The sequence below is a fragment of the Marmota monax genome, unplaced genomic scaffold (assembly GCF_021218885.2).
Source record: "Marmota monax isolate L192 unplaced genomic scaffold, Marmota_monax_Labrador192_F-V1.1 WCK01_AAM20220418_F8-fsc00002, whole genome shotgun sequence".
Classification (NCBI taxonomy): Eukaryota; Metazoa; Chordata; class Mammalia; order Rodentia; family Sciuridae; genus Marmota; species Marmota monax.
In genome coordinates this window covers 22562801-22581982 of record NW_026693571.1, presented here as the reverse complement: position 1 = coordinate 22581982, position 19182 = coordinate 22562801, and the positions used below count along the sequence as shown (strand labels likewise).

The window sequence follows — 19182 nt, the reverse complement described above, 5'->3', positions numbered from 1 at the left end:
TGATTCATGCCATTAACTAAGAAGCAGTTTCTGTTATCATTGTTTCAGGTAGATAAATAAAAAATGTAGTAACTACTCAGTTGGATAATTGAGCAGTATGAGAATTGCTGAAAGCTCTGGATTATTTCTCCACACAAAGGCATGTATTTGCATATTCATAAAAATTGTGTGTACAGTTTATAGTTTCAGAGAATTTAAGTATTCCTGAAATTTCTTATAAGGGCCAAGAATTCTTAATGTAGGGGAAAAAATTCTTTACTTTAATATTCTGAACAGTATATTAGAGTGTATTCCTATTTAATTTAAAATATTTTAAAATTTTTTAATTGTCAGTGGACTTTTATTTTATTTTATTTATTTATATGTGGTGCTGAGAATGGAACTCAGGGCCTTGCACATGCTAGGCAGGTGCTCTACCACTGAGCCACCACCCTAGCCCCTTATGGGGTATTCTCTTACAGTGCAACTTTTCTTTTCTTTCTTTTTTTAATTTTTTACTGTTGGTTGTTCAAAACATTACATAGTTCTTGATATATCATATTTCACACTTTGATTCAAGTGGGTTATGAACTCCCATTTTTACCCCGTATACAAATTGCAGAATCATATCAGTTACACATCCATTGATTTACATATTGCCATACTAGTGTCTGTTGTATTCTGCTGCCTTTCCTATCCTCTACTATCCCCCCTCCCCTCCCCTCCCCTCCCCTCTTCTCTCTCTACCCCCTCTACTGTCATTCATTTCTCCCCCTTGTATTATTTTCCCCTTTCCCCTCACTTCCTCTTGTATGAAATTTTGTATAACCCTGAGGGTCTCCTTCCATTTCCATGCAATTTCCCTTCTCTCTCCCTTTCCCTCCCACCTCTCATCCCAGTTTAATGTTAATCTTCTTCTCATGTTCTTCGTCCCTACTCTGTTCTTAGTTACTCTCCTTATATCAAAGAAGACATTTGGCATTTGTTTTTTAGGGATTGGCTAGCTTCACTTAGCATAATCTGCTCTAATGCCATCCATTTCCCTGCAAATTCTATAATTTTGTCATTTTTTAATGCAGAGTAATACTCCATTGTGTATAAATGCCACATTTTTTTTATCCATTCATCTATTGAAGGGCATCTAGGTTGGTTCCACAGTCTTGCTATTGTGAATTGTGCTGCTATGAACATCGATGTAGCAGTGTCCCTGTAGCATGCTCTTTTTAGGTCTTTAGGGAATAGACCAAGAAGGGGAATAGCTGGGTCAAATGGTGGCTCCATTCCCAGCTTTCCAAGAAATCTCCATACTGCTTTCCAAATTGGCTGCACCAATTTTCAGTCCCACCAGCAATGTACAAGTGTACCCTTTTCCCCACATCCTCGCCAGCACTTGTTGTTTGACTTCATAATGGCTGCCAATCTTACTGGAGTGAGATGGTATCTTAGGGTGGTTTTGATTTGCATTTCTCTGACTGCTAGAGATGGTGAGCATTTTTTCATGTACTTGTTGATTGATTGTATGTCCCCCTCTGAGAAGTGTGCAACTTTTCTTAGTTTATCATTTTCCCATGTTTTTCTTCCTTAATACATTTTTTTTGTACTAAGAATTGAACCCAGAGATGCTGTATCACTGAAATACATCCCACCCCTTTCAATTTTTTAATTTATTTTTTGAAATTTAATTTAATTTTTCCCCACATTTTTTATTGGTGCATTATAATTGTACATGCTGATATCAGGGTATTGCTACATTTTTGTACACATACACAATACACAATATAATTTGGCCAATATCATTCCCCAGCATTTCCCCCCTGCTTTTAATTTTTTATTTTGAGATAGGTCTCACTAAGTTCCTGAGGGCCTTGCTAAGTTGCTGAGTGTGACCTCAAACTTGTGATCCTCCTGCCTCAGCCTTCTGAGTTGCTGGATTTCAGGTGTGTAACACCTTACCTGGCCACAAATAATTTTATATACTTGTTTGAAGGCTGGATTTTAAAAATTTATTATTTTTTACATTATTTTGAACTCACTTATAAAATAGTCATCTTTATATTACGTATTAGAACATCCCAACATTAGGCCTGCATTGAAATCACCTGTAGTGTATGTTAAAAATACTGATTCCTGTGTTGAATCAGAATTTCTGAAGGTAAGCACCAAGAATTACATTTACATTCTACTTGATGCTAATGAATTATAAAGTTAGAATTATTGAAGTGTCCTGGGCTTAGTTTAAAGGAAGCGAGTAAGGGAATGGAGGGAGAGAGGGTGATTGAGTGATAGCTCAGAATCTTAGGTGTATAAGAAAGGAAGCTTGGTCATAGTTAGGGAGGGTTTTAAACAAGTCTTGTGTTTGATGATAATGGAAAGTACACTGTATTCTGTCAAAATTGGAAAACACCGTCAAGACCCTCCCCAAACATCTCACAGTCTTCCATAAATTACCATGTTTATTGTGAACCTTTAAAAAGGTTCACAATAAACCATTATCTTTGGTTATGGAATCTTTTTTCTTGGAGCCTCTTGTGGGACTAGAGTTTTGTGGAATGCACTTTGGAAATGCTTCTCTGTTCTTTGCCACTGCTATCCTAGGTGTCCTAGGATTACTATTTAAAGGATTTATATGGAGTAAAATATATTTGCTTGTCTGGATGAGTACTAAGTTAGTTGAATAAAAATTTTTTTTTACATTTTGATTTTGACTTAGATCTACTTCAATGTATTATGACTTTCTAACTAGTTCTCTCTTTGGGGTCCTTTTTTTGTGTGTGTTTTTGTTTTTATGGAAGAAATTCCTTCCAGTAGGATTGCTGAATTGATGTTTATATGTATTTTACATTTTGATGAATATCAGCTATGCATTTTAATAATAAAAAATAGTCAATGAGAAAAGTACTCTATTGCAAAAACAATTGTTTCAATATTATCCTTCTGTTCTATATATTGAGACATGTAATATAAAAGTTGTTACTAATTAAATGAAGTGTTCATTTTTTATTTATAGGCATTTGTACCATGTATGAATCTTGAAAGGGAACCAAGAATGTAAGAAACTTAACTTATCTGAGATATCTCAAAAATAAAACAAATACAAATGATTATGGTCTGTTTCTCACATTCTAAAATCACATGTGTATATAATTGTTTAAGCTCTTTTTTTCTGGGCTATGTGTCATTTTTTTGTTTTCATACTAGCCTGCTTGTTTTCACATTGTGCTTCTTATTTTATAACCAGGACCTAGTATTCTTATTTTCTATTGAAAACACTTTGGGCCTCATAAGAATAGATGAAAACCAGATGTTACTCTGTTTTTATGCATTTCCAACTTAAGCAGTCTGCTACTGACTCTAATAAAGATTCTTTTAAGCTGCTGAAGTATAAAATCTAACAAATCAACTTACAAAACCAACTTGTTACCAACATTTGGTAATTCTACATAATCTTATCTTCATTTTCCTAAATATAGATAGTCAGAGACCTAAAATAGGGAGAATTTTAGAGTCCTCTTCTCATTGTAATTCTCTTCATGTTTTTGAGCATTTCATGTAAAATAATATCAGCCTTTTTCAATGTTGTCTGTATTTAGCAAAATTCATGGTATATCACTGACAATGTTAACTGAAGAAAGTTTTGCTTTGTAAGGAAGAAATACAACTTTAAAGAGTTATATTTGATTCTTTTCTATAGCAAGGCCATATTTTTCTTAAGTTCTTTCTGTTTGTTATAGCCAATATTTCTGAATTTGAGCAGCATCTTATCTGGCCTCCAGTTACTCTTTTATCCCACCTCTCGCCAATCAGACTGCTCTGAATTCCCCTACAACAGTACATTTCTCTGTGCAGTTCTTTTCTTTATAAATATAGTTTTCCTCATGAATATGTAGTATCTCCATGACAGACTTGTCTGACTTTGGTTTCCCTAGAGGCAGAACCTGAGATGGGGGTTGCTCTGCAAGTGATACATTAAGCATCTCCTTTCAGATGTTGCTTGTTGTTCATAGTGAGCGAGTAAAGAAGGATTGAGGAGCAGGAGAAACTGAGATGAACAAAGATGTGATTTCTCATTTGAGAAATCAAATTTCCTCATTTTATCCATCAGGAAACTTGGGAACAAAACTGTACCATAGAGTTTTTCTTGCCTTGAAGCAAAGGAACTGGGTTATTTACCCCTCCCTTGCATTTGTTAGTTCTTGGCTACCAGCTGTCCTGCAAGAGCGAGAGCGAGAGCAAGTAGGAGGGGGTTTCTGTTGCTTCTACAAAAAGTTTCTGGTGTGGACCTTTAGCAACAAAGCAAGGATCACCGGGGGCATGAGTATACCACATCCACAGAAAGGTTCCTGAGGATCCAGGCTGGGTGCAAGAGTGTACACTATGAGCTCTATTCAGACCTAAATGCTGTGCTTAGAAGATGATGTTCTCTGCCTGGATACTGAGTGCATGTCTATTTTTTTCTAGAAATGTAGGAGGCTGAGGCAGGAGAATTGCAAGTCCAAGGCCAACCTTGGCAACTTAATGACACCCTGTCTCATGGTTTAAAAAATGAAAGGGGCTGGGGATGTAGGTCAGTGATAAGGTACTCATGCCACCGGGTTCAATCCTAGTACAATACACAAAAAAATTGTGTTCTCTGTAACCTTATCCCACTCAAGTTGCTCTCTCCATGTCACCACTAATCCTTGTCAAATATCCTCCATTCCATTTAGAATAAGTTTCTCAGCATCTCTCACATGCCCCTATGGCCCTTTGTGAAATTTGCTTCATCTGCAATGCCTACCACCTGTTCACTGCCCTTGTGTGCCTTTATATCCACAAAACCTATATCAACCCTTGTCTTCTGCCTATCGTTCCTACTGCTGCAACTCATTCATGTTTTACCTCTCAGAACTTACATGAAAGAGTTTATGCCATTCATTTCAACATTTAATTATACAATAAGTATAATCAGAAATAACAAGATCCATTCTTTGAGTCATGTACAAATAAACATAATTGGTTAATAGTTATATCCAGTGCTATCTATATTATTAAGTAATTAACTTAATTAATCTTATTTCTCCAAATAGGCTCCTTGAAAGCAAAGACCATGTTTTTTTGCTCATTTTTATTTAGCAACATCTTGGATAGTTTTGTGTTTTTGATATCTAATGAATAATTATTTGATACATAACCAGCATTATTTGCCAAACATGGAATTGTTTATTTCACAAATATTTATTGAACTTTCAGTATGTTCCAGGTATTATTATAGATGCTGGGAACATAAGACTGAACAAAACAGACAAAAATCCCTGCCCTCATAATACTGACATTTTAGTGGGCAGACAGGCAATAAACAGCAAAGGAGAATGTGTTGTATATAATGTGGTGTGCATTACTGGGAACATAAAGCACATAAGGGAGACAGGGAGTGCAGAGGTAGAGAATTGCAATTTGAAATGGAGTGGTGAAGAAAGCCCCAGTGAGGTTGTTGGCTGTCTGGGGCCTGACAGTGCCAAACAGAGAGATAAGCCAGTGCAGTGGCCCTTTGGTGCAGAGTGAGTGGATACAGACTAGTAAGAGGTGAGGTCAGAGAGGTAATATGAAAGGGGCAGAAGTGGAATAGAATTTGTCAGTCACTGCAAGGTTCCAATGTAAGTTTTCTTGGGCCTATGAAAAAATTGTTAGAAGGCTTTGGAAGGTTACAACTGCTTGGCCAGAGCTAGAGCAAGATTTGGGAGAAAATTGACTTCATTATTAGAAATGGAAGCTAGAGGAAAGAGCTGACCAACCCCCATCCCTAGTTTATTAGGGAATGCACTGCTGAGGCAGGAGAATTGCAAGTTCAAAGCCAACCCTCGAAAATTAATGAGACTCTGTCTCATGATGTAAAAAAATGAAAGGGGCTAGGGATATAGCTCAGTGATAAAGTGCCAGTGCCACTGGGTTCAATCCTAGTACCACAAAAAACCTAACACTGTAGAAACACATGATGATGTGTGGTGTGGTGGTGTATACCTGTAGTCTAAGCTACTCAGGAGGCTGAGGCAAGAGGATCATAAGTTTGAGGTCAGCCTCTGCAACTTAGCAAGCCCCTGTCTCAAAAAAAAAAAAATTCAATATCCAGAATAAATAAAGAAAGAAAGAGAGGAAGGAAGGAGAGGAGGAAGGGGAAGAGACACCTGATGATTACCACTATTAGCAAATTCTTTTCTCCTTGGCCCAAGAATATAAGGGTGGAAAGAACCTAAGAAAGAAAGCCCAATGAAAATTACTAGCCATTTTGTTTTATGAATCTTTTATTAAATACTTTTATTACATATCCATTACTTTTTTAAAAAAACTGTTTTCAAATGTGTCAAACTTAATATCCTAAAATAGGGTGTCTAATGCATATAGAGCTATAGGAGACTTTAATTTGTATTCTATCCTTGAAAAGGATTGGAATTTTTTCCTCCTGCAACTGAAACTAATTCTAGGAGAACTAAAACTAGACTACGAAAAATTTATTAAAATTATTTTCCTTCTCAGAGAAATTGGTCAAATAGCAGTGTGCTTATTTTTAAATACCAAATCCATTTTGTGTATAATTTTTGATTTAAGTCAAAATAGATCATTTAAAAATTATATTATTTCAACTAATAAAAGAAGAACATTACATTCAAAAGCTTTGATGTCTAATAACTATTAACTATACTAGAGTTGGCTTCTGTGGATAAGATTTTTAACTACTTTTGTTTATTCAATAAACATGTTCTATGTTTATGTACATAGAACAGATAAACTTGCTGTTAACTCACTGATTACTTGGGGAAACCAGCTTCTTGGCCTTAATTTTTTTGTCTAAAGAATGAGGACAGGAATGATTTCTAAATTCCCTTTTTGTGGTAAAAATCCTGGTTCTTGTTCTGGTTTTTCAACTGTAAATGGATAAATTCCCTAGAACTTGCTATTAGATCAAACCAACTTAGTTTGCTTATTTTGGCTGAGAGAATCAGGAAATGAGACTTTTTTTGTTGGTGCTGTCTTAAACTATGCCAGGTTAGCACAGTGACTTGTACACTACTCTGCTGACTTTAAGGTGAAAGGTAGGTCAGATAAGATACTCAAATGGCATTTCATCATCAAAAAAATACCATGTACTCTTATCCTTATTTCATATTTTTATATTAATTTTGTTGGAATCACAGAGAACATACATACAGCTTTTCAAATCTTCCATGATTTTTACATTATTTATAATAGTATATCTATTGGTTCTTTTTTTGTTTTGTTTTTATTTTGTTCTTCAGACTTCATTTAGTTTGAAACTTGTTATGTCTGGAAATAAAAGATCTAGAACGGTTGAGTTTTGAAAAATATTGATGTACTTACTTTCTTCGTGTACTTACTTTCTTCGTCCTCATTCTCATCCTTCAAACAACAGAATTGTCAGAAATCCAATAACTACTGCTAATGAATGACAGATTGGAATAATTTAATAAGCACATTGAGTTACAAGAAAAAAGAAAAAGTAGCCATTGTACCAGACTGAAGCTATTAGCCATCTTTTGTTTCATTTTAACAGATTGCTTAATGTCCTACTACTGTTAGCTTTATGGGTTCAACTCCATTTTACTTTCACTATAATAGCACAGAGGCAGGATTTTAGATTTTTTTAAAAAATAATCCTGAAGTTTTTACTCTCTTGGATATTTCAGTTCAGGTGAATTAAAAGACATTTATTTGGATTCTCTTTTTAATAACTAAAGTTGTACTTCATTCTTTTAAAGTTATTTTTTTCTCTTTAGTATTTTACATGCTTGTCTAATGTCTGTTCTGTGATTTCGATTTTACTTTGTTTTGCTTGCTTGTTGCTTTTGGTTTTTAATTCTTAGGTTGGAGGATGCTGCCTTTCAGAAGGAGTAAGTCTGACTCTCTCCCCCGCAGACCCACATCATTGAAATTAAAAGTGCTGCTTAGGAGAGGGGATGAGGACAAGCATGTGGATATCTGTTTTGTGTATGGCTTTTTACTTATGTCATTTAATCCTTGTATTAATCCATTGAGGAAGGAGTTAGCATACCCATTTTTCAGATGAGTACATAATAGTTTAGAGAGTATATGTGATTTGCCTAACAAAGTCAGGTAGCTTAAAATCTGTGGCTTCTTCACTTTCTTTGCTATAGCAAAGGACTTAGTGAGTAGATTTCGTATTTATTATCTATAAAACAGACTAAGTAGCACCATAACCATAACTTATCTTCTACTTGTAGGCACCAACATTTCTGTTAAAAATTACTTTTTATTTTTATTCACATCTATCAGTATTCTATGGTAACAATTACAATGAATTATTTTGTGTTCTTAAAAAGACCCTACATATTACAATGAAGGGAAAAGGGTTAAATAGGTTTGAGTTATTAGATAGGAGCAAACATTCATTTGATTATTGACTTGTGTATATGGTTGCCCATTCTAAATCAGAATATTATTTTTTTTCGTAAGTTTATAAGACAGTTGACTGTATTTTCTAATTTATTTTTATATTCAAGTTTGAAGACTTTTTTCTCCCTTTCTGGTGGTGGTTCTGTGTTTTTTGTTTTTTGTTTTTTTGTTTGTTTTCTTAATACTAGGGCAAGCACACTACCACTGAGCCACAGTCCTAATTCAAACACTTAATTCTTTAGTAGGATTCTTTGTATGTATCAGGTATAACTAAGGCTTCAAGAATTTTAGAAGTTTTATGTCTTTAAGGACTGTGTGCTCACTAACACTAAAAAATAGATCGTAATTGTCAACAAAAAGTCTATAGATGAAAAAGTGTTTATCTTATATATTTCTTTTTCTTCAATAGGAATAAAGATAATTGAAATAGATTTGAAGGACCAACATAAGTTATCTTTCTTGAATAGTTTGTGGCAGTTTGACAGTAAGCAGATGTGGTAAATATGGGTCAGTCAAGATGTATTTTGAATTTTGGAAATTTTATACTTTTAGCTTTACATCTTGAAAATGTACAGTTATTTTTTAGTATGTAAAAGTCTTATGTTTATAAAGGAAAAAAAAAAGTATTTCAAATCTATAGGCCTTTGGGGAAAAATTGTAGGAAACAGTTATTTTAAAGACCCGTTTAATTTCAACTATTTATTATAAATTTTTTTGGATCATACCTAAAATAGTCCTTGTGACAGAAAATTTTAATATGTAGAATTCTTTGTAGGGAGAATTTTAAAAGAAGGGGCATGAAATAAAGATATAAAATAAGGTGAATGGAAAGAACATTAACTATGAAATTAGGCAAATTTAGTGTACATCCTGGATATATCACTTCTTAGCTGTGTGCCCTTAGGCAAGTTATGTGAGTTTCTGTTCTTCATTTATAAATGGGCATAGTCTTACCTGTCTTGTCAGGCCATTAAAATAAATGAAATAGCATATGGAAAGAACCTAAGACATGATACAGAGAAGTTTTTTTTTTCCTTTCTTCTCTCCTCAATTGATAAATGAGTATTAATATGGTATCTATTATAAACTTACTTCTAGGAGATAATATTTGTTTTGTTTCTTAGCAACAAAATTGGGTGTGACTGGAGGAAAATAGGGAGAAAGTGAGAAAGGGAAGTCAGGTAGGTCATTATCTGAAAAAGTCAGAAAGATGCAAGTGCTTGAAGAAAGGATTCTTCAGTCCAATAAGTGGGTTTGGGTCATAAAATTGTAATTAAAGCTTTTTAAAAGTGTAATGGATACAAACATTATACTTATTGCTAACTACTGCTTTGGTTCAGAATTATTGTCTTAAGCAATAATTTATGGCCCATCTGGCAGGGAAAATAATATTGCAAAGAGAAACCAGTACACACCTAAGTTTTGTTTATTCTGCTAACTCCTCTTGTTCTCATTAGAGGACCAGGACAGTTGTAATTCTCTTTTAGTGTTGGTTAAGTCAGAAAGATAAACAGACTAAAAGGGTGAGGTTTTTTTTTTCTCTCATCCTCCCATCCAAATCCATGTATATTTCCTTTTAGTAATTTTCTGAGTAACATTAAAAATTTCTTTCAGACTGTTTTTATTATACTTTCAGAATACATTTCTTTCATTAACACTATCATTAATTACTGAGGTATAGTTGAAATCTCATATACTCCTCAAACAAAAAAAAATTTGAATGTTTCCTTCAGAGCTACCTTATGACTAGTAGTTTAAGGGATAATAAAGAGTGATTTATAATCTTTGCATTTAAGGAATTTATAATCTCTTCATTGGGATAAGAGACAGAATGTGTCACAGGGGTTTGAAGGAGGGAAAATCCAATGCATTCAAATGGGAAGGTTGCTTGGAGCGGCTGAAACATGGGCCAGGCTTGAAGGTTGAGGAGGATCCTGCAGATGGAGGAAAGCACCCTGAAGTGGAGATTTTTAATCTCCACACATGTTAAATGAGTGTGTTACTCCAACTGGAAATAGATACGAATAGAAGGAAAGAGAAATTAGAGCATTACTTTGCAGGGTCTAAGGTATTCAAAGTTTTAATCAGAAAAGTGACTTGAATGGACAATACATAGTGAGACAACTTGAAAGAAGATAGAGACACCAGAGCACAGAAACTAGACAAGGATTGCATTTACCTGAGTAAAGTGAGGACTTGAAATAGAAAGCAGAGGAGAAATGAGAGAAATTAAAACTTATAATTCTAAAAGCTGCAATGTCTCAGGATTTTAGCCTCCTTGGGCCCAGGCTAGGTGTTCTGCTCCTTTCACCTTCCTCTGTTCTTCTGCTCACTGTGGTCTGGTTTCTGCTTCATCATGTTACTGAAACTGCTTTTCACTTGAATGTCTCACAGATCCTTTCAGCCACAAGGTTAAAAAGAACTCTACTCCTTGTCTTACAAATTCACATCTCTTGCTCCTGCACTTACCTTGGCAAATGGCCCAGACACCCCATTACCCAGATCAAAAAGACCATTCCTTCCCTGAACCTCCCACATTCATCTACAACCACCTGATAATTAGCCTTTAAATATGCCTCAAAACAGATTGCTTTGAATAGAGTAGAATAAACTAGTTTGGCATCACTGTGTGGTGGTGGGGAGAGGCTCAGCTCCTAGTTAAGTGCTGACATCTTACATTTGTTGAGTATATTACAAATAAATGCTTGCTGTGCTTACTGTGCTGATCACTGGACATAGAAAGGATGTCCTTATACCTGATCTCAGGGAGTTCACGGGACAAGTTCAGGGTTTCTTTGTTTTTGCAGTGCTGGGGATTGAACCCAAGGGCCTCACACATGCTAGGCAAGGAGGCACTGGTTTCTAACCTTATGTAAGAACCTTCCTTTTTGTGTGTAAAACATTTATAGATATCCCTTTTTTCCCCCCATATTAAGGTGATAATTGCATTTTTTAGAAACTGCAGATTTTATAATTTTTAATTGCAGTTCTAAATGAAGATGTAATTTTTCTACATTTATGCCCAAGAATTTACAAATATACACATGATTTAGGCAGACTTTATTGATGGATAACTTGTGAAAAGAAAATGATGTGCCAGTTACTTCTAGCTGCCTCATGTGTGTCAGGTTGGGAACCACTGGCCAAAAATACTTCAAAACATCTGAATATAGACAGACAGGAAAGCAGAGGAGGTACAGCAAAAGGGTGGGGAGAAAGATGCAGATGGAAAGACACAGACCACAGGACTATTAAAGGTGTAGAATACCTTGAGAAGATCTCCTGCCAGCAACTGCTTATTGGCAGATTACAAGGAGGAGGATTCCACCAGATTAACCTAATCTGTTTTATTGTTTTAAACAAAAACAGATTAACCTAATCTGTTTTATTGTTTGAAACAAAACAGCTAATTAGAGGCTTAAAGTGAGAATAAACAATATTTGCTCATATGAAAAGGGAAATCTAAATAAGACTCAATATGTTTACTAAGTGGTAAGATCACACTCAGCTCTTCAAGATCAGAAACTACGTGTTTATTACATAATCAATACATATTTATTGCCTTGAATTGTAGATAATGTCTTATTGAAACAGAGTAATTTTTGCTACTTTTGCCTGATAAGTTTAGAAATCACGCATGAGAAGATATTAGTAGATAAAGAATGGCAGTCTAGTTTATGGTAGCAGTGTCCTTAGAATTCCAAATAAGCATTTTTGTCCATAGCTTAAGAGCTTTCAAAAGGATTGAAATTCAGGTCATTCCCATCTGTTTTTCAGTGGCTGCTGTAGCTGTTATTGTCTCAAAGACTGAAATAACTTAGGCTTTTTGTGAGTTGAAAAGTAAATGGGAGTGATTGTGTAAAACACATATGTGGCACACTATTTATACTGTCAACCTTTTTGTTTAATGTACTTAGCATTTTCACCAAAAATCAGCCTTATAAATAGGCTTCTAAATGTTGCTAAGCCCCTCCTAATAAATTCCTTTTACTCATCATGATCTCTTCTCATAGTCTTTGAAACTAAAGTGCCTATGAAAAAGTGTTATATTCATGTGTAAGTGTGTATGGATTTAATTTCTCTGGTAATACAGTCAGGGTCCATTTCTGCATTACAATAAAAGCCATAGTCCATAGTCTTGAATTAACATACCTTTCTCTCATTCCTCTGTCTTTACCTTGGCTTTTGTTGCTGAGGTTTGTAACATTGTTTTCCTGTGTAATTCATTCTATTACAGTGAATCTGAGGGACTTTCCAGAGTCTTTTGTTTTACTTGAATTATGTTATATAGGCTAAGCTTTGAAAGAATGAATACTTGTTAGTCCCAAATATTTGTGTTATTGTGAGAATATTTTTGACTACCAAATTATTCTCAAAACTAAGAATATTTTTATTTTTTAAATAAGCTAGTTAACTGCCTCTTTCAAAGTAGAATTTAAATCTCCTTACTAAAATATGGAATATTATCTCTTTTCCAGATTTCACGGGTTCTATAATGTTTGTGTAGACTTTATTTTCTAAAGAGAAGCCTCTTCCATTTCAGTGTTACTTGTCTTCAAGCAATTATGTGTGTTTTTCTAGTGGAACTTTTCTGTGATGTTTTTATGTTTGCATGTAATTTCTCTTGCTGTGTGTTATGCTTACAGTTTAAATTACTTTAGTATTATGCAGGAAAGTTTTCCTTTTTATTCATTTGAAGAAGCTTATATCTACTATAACAAGATTCTTGCAAGAACTTTAGCTATTAATTTTTTTCTGAAACATGAAAAAAGTTTTTCTTAAAGTTGTAGGGAAGTAATGTCAATATTGTTTCTTAGTACACCATAGGAATTTAGTAAGTAAAGCCTACTAAAGAAAAAGAAACTTGTACTTTAAATTCTTGTTCTTAACACGTCACTAATCTAGCATCTTGATATCTTCCAGTCATTTAATCTTTTTTGGTGGGGGGTGGGTACTGGGGATTGAATTCAGGGGCACTCAACCACTGAGCCAGCCCTATTTTGTATTTTATTTAGAGACAAAGTCTCACTGAGTTGCTTAGCGCCTTGCTAAATTGCTGAGGCTGGCTTTGAACTCAAAATCCTCTTGCCTCAGCTTTTAGAGCCACTGGGATTACAGGCATGTGCTACTGTGCCAGGCTCAGTCATTTAATCTTTTTTTAAAAAATTATTAATTAATTTAACTTTATTTTTTTACACAAATGGAGTTCAACTTTTCATTTCCCTGGTTGTACATGATGTAGAGTCACACCATTCGTGCAATCATACCCATACATAGGGGTAATAATGTCCATCTCATCCCCCTACCTCCAGTCATTTAATCTTAATATCAGCTTTTTATGGCAGGTGTCATCATCCTACTTTATAAGGATTTAAACAGATACTCTAGAGTCACACAGCTTGTAAGTAAATAAATTAGAATTCAATCTCTGGTCTGTTTCCTTCTTAATGTAATGATTTTTCTGTGTCATCCCACTGTCTCTTTAAAACATAGAAGTTATATTTGTTACTGCACAGTCACAATAAATGTTTCTGTCTGAAAGGTCATTTTGTTCTTCCAAATACAACACAATAAGGCATTTTGCCATTAAATGTATTTACTAGGAGCAGAAAAAGAGTCAGTTTTGGAGACATTTACGATATTCCAATAATTTCAGTTCCATGGGCAACATTAGCAAGGAGTCAGTGGTCTTTGAAAAATTTTGCTTTATTAGAAGCTTAGAAAATATTCCAGTGGCAGTAGTACTTCATTCATTCCCCTTGCATTCTGACATATGTATTCTCTGAATAAGTTGAAGCAGCTTTAATTCTGTCTTCATCTGTGAAAAAGTTTTTTAGTTGAATTAAAGTATGTGACTAAGTTTGAGTATAAAGAACACACTTCTTAGATTCATAGCATTTTACAATTTGAAGCACCACCAGCCATCTGCCAGTTTATAGCCCTAGTCCACCAACTCCATTTGTCTCTATTTATACTCGAAAAATTTTTTTTTGGCCTGTCACAACTCTGTCGCAGTAGTAACGGTGGAATTAGAGTTATGCAGTGGAGGAGGGAAGGAAGAACAGACGGGCATTAGCCTATGATCTTAACCTTCCCACCCTGCATGCCTCTTGTCCTTGTTTTGGTCTGTTGCTTTTTCCATCCGTTTTGTGGTTCAATTTCAGTGTTCTTTTAACTGTCTCATCAGTATTTATGATGGGAATGGGAAATTCTGGATTTAGTAGCAAATTGGTTAATAGAAAATACCATAGCTATTAAGAAACCAACATGTTTCCCATTTTCTGTAACCTCTCCTCCCACTTTAAGTTGCTCATTTTCCTGCATTTCTTTCCTTCTTTGGAGTCACAAACTCCTTCCACTTGATTCTAAGGTGCTCAAATGTCTTTCTCCAACTGTATATTTTCTAGAATTTGAATAAACCAGATGTATTTGAAATATAGAAATTGGAAAGTTATTTACATAACTTTCAGTGGAAATAGAGACCTTAAAAAAAACCAAGAGCAGCCCCTTTTATGTGGGTTTGGGTGAATGATGATGTCAGAAAGGAGCAGAGTAGCATTGTTCTGTTGTCTCCTATTTGAGGTTCTGAAAAGAAAGAAATGGTGATAGTAGGAGGAAGGAGAATATTCTTTGTAGAGCTGAAAGCATAAGCAAAGCTGTGCTCAGTTCTGGGGACTACTAACATAGTTCCTTATGGCCGAAATGCATTTTTCGAGGGGGTGGGTAGAGTGAGAGATGAGTGGAGGTTTGGGTGGGTTCAGTTAAAAGATCTTGGCTACTATAAGTAAAATTTTGTTTCTTAGTTAATGGGAAACTATTGAAGAGGTTTTTTATAATATAATAATGAAAGATTTAATAATGATAATTGTTATTAAGCAGGTTCTATGTGTCAGATTCTTCTAAATGCTTTATGTATAACTCATTAAACTTTGCAAGAACTGTATGAGATATAGATGATATTATTTTTTTATTAAAGATGAGGAAAGGGAGGGGATCACTGCCTAACTAATTTGCCTGAGGTCTCAGAGCCAGGATTACAGCTATTCTGCTGTGTGATCTGAGTAGGTTGGAGAGGAAAGAGAGAGGTTAGGAACCTGTTTCACATGAGTAGGCGGGAATTGCTGAAGCCCCGGGCTGGGAGAGACTTGGGGTGGAGGAGCTAATATTCTTCTGATGAAGAGAGGTGAAAGTCCCAAACTGGTCGAGTAACTTTGTATTGAGCAACTGTGCAGATCCAGATCCCTTTGCCTTCTTTCTGTTGCTTATCTTCCTTTTAAAACTGTGTTCCATTTCTTTGGTTTAGGTTTTTTTTTCCTCTTCTGTCCTCCCATCAGTGATACTTATTCAAACAAATATTTGTCAGGTTTTAATTGAAGTGATCTCCATTAATTGCTTTGTAGCTACAGAAAGAAAAAGAAAAGGGTCCCTGCTTTTCAGGAGTGTTCGATATTGTATAACTGGTAGAGTAAGTACAAGACCTGTACACAAATCATTGTGCCAGGCCATCAAAATGATACAAACTTCTGGGAGAGCCATGTGTTTTTGTGTGTATAATTCATTGTCCCTTTGTATTTTAAAAAATATTTGAGATGAAACTGGGCTTCTGAGGTCTCCAGTTCTGTGGTTTCTCAAAGGTCATAGTTTGGCCTCTTAGTAGCATTAACATCCTCTCTCTATGGGTAAGGAATACTTCATATCCCTAACATACACCCCTTCCCAATTTCCTAACATTCTTGACCTTTGGAGGGAAAAAAACAATCTCATCCATGTAGAACCTTATTCTCATCTGTCAGTGGACTTTGGTTCCCTAAAGGCAAAGGCCATTGCTGTCTTGTTTTCAGTGGTATGTTGACATTGTCCTGCAGTTACATATGCTGTGTGCTAGAATATTTGTTGAACTAAGCACTGCATTCAAGGGTGAAATTGTCCTAAAAGTGCTTTTATTGAGAATTAGGAAATTAAAGCACAGAAATGAATGAAATTAATGAGCAGAAGTTTGATGCTGAAGGATAGTCACTGATGACCAAAGGCAGTTCTGTGAGGCAGAACCACATGCCTTTTCCCCCTTGGGGAGCCAGCACTTAACATTCTCATTTTTAGGGGATGTCTTACACCCAATCCCTTGTTTTGTCCAGTACTAGCTCAGGAGTGAGGCATTCTTTCTCCTCTCCACTGCTACTGCTCATTGTCACAATAGGACTTTCATACACTTCTCTGCCCACCTGTAGGAGGCCAGTGGTGCTTACAACTTCAGTCTTCCAGATCAGCTCTCCCCTGAGAGTGTGTGGCAGATTGGTTCTCACTTGATCTTCACTTAATCGCCAATGGCTGGAGTGAACTGTGCCTTAACAAGGTCAGTTTCCAAGTTGACTTTGTAGCCTCCTGTCCTTGGGTGTGGCAGGTGCACTGGTCAGGGGAAAGATATGCTATTCTCCTAGTTTCATGAATGTGAACCATCTTTACATTCATCCCCAGGGCATTTCCAGACCTGTACTCAACACAGCTGAATATGTTTATTTTGAAAACTCTTTGTAGGAGTAGGAGTGAATTACAAGTGGCAGACATTCTCTCTCTCTCTCTCTTTCTCTCTCTCTCTCTCTCTCTCTCTCTCTCTCTCTCTCTCTCTCTCTCTCCCCCTGTTTCTTTTTTTCGTGTGTGTTTGTTTCTTTGTTTTGGTTGTTATTTGTTTGTTTTTACCTACTCATTCTATGAGTGAATGGAGTAGGGGGAATGGAAATTTAAAACAAGAGGCCTTTCTTTGCTCCAGTGTAAACCAAAAGCCCTACATTTGGGAACTTAAGGAGGGCTTGAATTTACTTAAGAGTTAACATTTATTTCTTATTTGCTTGTAGTGTTTGTAGGCCATGACCTGCAGAGAAGAAAGTTTTATGAAACATCTTATGTTTAAAGTGAAAGGAGGTTTAGGGTCCTCTAATCATTTTATTCCATCTAATTAGTAGGTTAGGAGCGAACCATACTTTGTATAAGGTTTCTTTGTAAATCTACCTTTTGCATAAATTAGCAAAATAAATGAAAAATCATTAAAAGAGATTTTTTTTGTCTTTACTAAAGGGAAAGCTTACACAATTGCTAATATAAAAATATTTCCTAGGGTGCCAAGTATATTTTTTGTAATTTATTTGACAATGGGGAGAGAAATGTGTAATATTTTCCACTCAAAGAAAATACAAATGCAGACTACATTTATACACAATAACTGTGCCTTGTATATGTTCTTTCATTAATAGTAATCACTAGTATTTATTGCATAATTATACCTCAAGAGGCTTCACATGCACTGTTTCATCAAATCTTTTCAGTATACTTTTTGGGGTGGTGGATTAGTTATGTAATTATTATGTGATTGCCATATAAATGACCACAAATGGAGAGGTTTGAAACAGCAGTAACTTATTCTGTCCTTTGGGTTTTGTGGGTATTTTTTCTTTCCTTTTTCTTTCTTGTTTTCTTTTTCTTTTTGTAATGGGGATTGAACCCTGAGGTGCTTTATCACTGACCGACATCCCCAGTCCTTTTTTTTTTTTTTTTAAGAGAGCCTCTTATTTTTTAATACCTTTATTTCACTTATTTATTTTTATGTGGTGCTGAGGATCCAACCCATGTCTTGCACATGCAAAGCGATCTCTCTACTGCTGAGCCATAACCCCAGCCCACCTTTTTTATTTTTTATTTTGAGACAGGGTCTCACTCAATTAGTTGCTAAGTGTCTCACCAAGTTGCTGAGGCTGGCCTTGAGCTTTTGATCCTCCTGTTACAGCTTCCTGAGTTGCTGAGATTATAGGCATGCACCACTGTGCCTGGCTCTATCTCAGTTTTAGAGGCCAGAAGTTTGAAATCAAGTTGCTGGCAGGGCTGCTTTTCCTCTGGGAGAGTCCTTTCTTTCTTCTTCCAGTAACTGTTGGCACTCCTTTTTAAAAAATGTTAGCTTTTAATGTTTTGAATTGGCAAAATCATTTATATTGTATATGATATGATGTTTTGAAATTTTATACTAATATATTGTGGGATGGCGAGATCAAGCTAATTAACATATACATTATTTTACATACTAATCATTTTTTTGTAGTGTGATCATTTAAAATTTATTTTCTTAGCAATTTTGAGAAGATATCATTAACTGTAATCACCATACTCTACAATTGATTGCTATATTCTTCATTATTTTCAAGAATATGGTACCTTGTTATCAACTATAATCATGTTACACAATAGGTCCTTTGAATTTATTGCCCCTAGCTGCAATTTTATATCCTTGGACCAATGTCTCTCAAACCTCTCCATTGCCCCTTCCCCTGTCCCTGACAACCACTATTCTGCTTTCTACTGCTTTGAGTTGAGTGTTTTTAGATTCCACATTTAAGTGAGAACATGTGATAGTTTTCTTTCTGTGCCTCACTCTTTTTACCCCCATTTTCAGGGAGACATTGAGTAAGTGATGAGTCTGGCACTGGCCCTGCATTATAAGTAGGAGCTGTACCTCTCTGCCACCACACTGTGATGCTTGCTAATTTGTTCTACTCTTATATTTTTCTATATGATATCTAGTCCTTTAAATAAGGATGAATTTTTAGCTGGTCAGCTTTTGCTTCTGGTAGAATGACTTCTCTTTGGGGAAATATATGCATAAGATTTATTGATGAATCTCTTAATAACAAAGACAGGTGTTATTTTGTCATGGTTAACTCCAGCAGAAGAAATGCAGCTCACTACTTAAACAACATAGACTTGTTTTTCTGGTTTAGTGAGACTAATCAGAAACATCAGACTTCTAACCCT

The 19182-nt window shown here is 35.3% G+C and overlaps 1 protein-coding gene across 10 annotated transcripts in view; it reads left to right on the top strand.

The window, feature by feature from the left end:
* Pdlim5 (PDZ and LIM domain 5) overlaps positions 1 to 19182 on the top strand; it is a 223942-nt gene that overhangs the window by 79236 nt on the left and 125524 nt on the right. The window lies entirely within an intron of this gene.